This window comes from Zingiber officinale, chromosome 6A (genome assembly GCF_018446385.1).
Source record: "Zingiber officinale cultivar Zhangliang chromosome 6A, Zo_v1.1, whole genome shotgun sequence".
NCBI lineage: Eukaryota > Viridiplantae > Streptophyta > Magnoliopsida > Zingiberales > Zingiberaceae > Zingiber > Zingiber officinale.
Genome location: NC_055997.1, coordinates 37,300,705 through 37,301,958, shown reverse-complemented (window position 1 = coordinate 37,301,958; position 1,254 = coordinate 37,300,705). Strand labels below are relative to the sequence as shown.

Genomic DNA, 1,254 nt, shown 5'->3' with positions numbered 1-1,254 from the left:
TGTCTTTTCTTTCTTGTTTTCATTATGCACTTTCTTTCTTGCAATTTAAATTCTGTGTTTTCTTTCTTGCTTTTCATATTGCATTTTATTTCTTGTCTTTGATTCTTCAAATTTTTTTTTCTTCTAATATTTTTTTCTTGAATATCCATGAGTACTAACATGTCAAGCAGGGCCTTAAGAGATTTCTCTGCACCCATTTCTGCAAGATTTTTATCTCCCATTGTGCAGCCTCATATTGAAGCAGAAAGTTTTCAACTAGACCCAGAGTTAATTTTCATGATACAATGTCACAAATTTGGAGGAAAGCATCAGAAAGTCCTTATCTTCCCATTGAGACATTTCTAGAGCTTTGTGATATGGTGAACTGTGAGGGTGTCTTAGCGGATGCAGTTCGATTAATGGCATTTCCTTTCAATATCGAGGATAAAGCAAGGACTTGGTTATATTCTCTCCGTCCTCAAAGCATCACAAATTGAGAACAATTGGAGAAACAATTTCTGAATCATTTTTTTCCTCCAAGTAGGACAATTTATAGGAGGAATTGCATTACGAATTTTGCTCAGACATATGAAGAATCATTATTTGAAGCATGGGACAGATTCAAGAGTCTCCAAAGACAGTGCCCTCATCATGGTTTGTAGAAATGGCTGATTTTACACATATTCTATAGGGGAATTTCTTTTTCAGATAAGTATTTGTTAGATTCATCAGCTGGAGGTTCTTTTATGGACAAAAGTATAGAAGAAGTTTATATATTAATTGATCAAGTGGCATTGAACCTCCATGGATGGTCGAGCAAAAGTTGGATGGAATCTCCCTTAAATATTCAAGAAGTGAAAGCCATAAATACAAGAGAGCCTGTCAAACAAAATGCAGTTCAACCATACAAGAATGTTGAAATTCACAAGTCACAGAATGAGGAGTTCAAACATTTGGGGGCAAAGATTGAAAGTATTGTTTCAAAATGGTTTAAAGAAGATTCCCCTCCTTTGCAGACAAGATCTAGTGCAAATGATAATGATCTTAAGTTGAGAAGTGGCAAGAATCATGAAGAATTTCTGAAGAAGGATATGTTTAGAATTGAGGAGAAGAACAATAGAAAACCTCATGAACTCAGTTCCATTATTCCAAGAGGTTCCCAAGTGCCACAAGTACCTTTTCCTCAAGGATTGATCATACCAACACTAGATAAGCAAGTTGAATCTCCTCCACAAGCTAAAAGGGAATATGGGAAGTTAGAAGTACCTTCCCCAA

General features: G+C 35.6%; 1 non-coding gene across 1 annotated transcript; it reads right to left on the bottom strand.

Annotated features, from left to right (window-relative positions):
- Positions 1 to 531: 531 nt before the first annotated feature.
- Positions 532 to 637, bottom strand: LOC121998818. The gene has a single exon (XR_006116610.1). It is a non-coding gene; the product is annotated as a small nucleolar RNA R71 (small nucleolar RNA).
- Between the last annotated feature and the right edge of the window lie 617 nt (positions 638 to 1,254).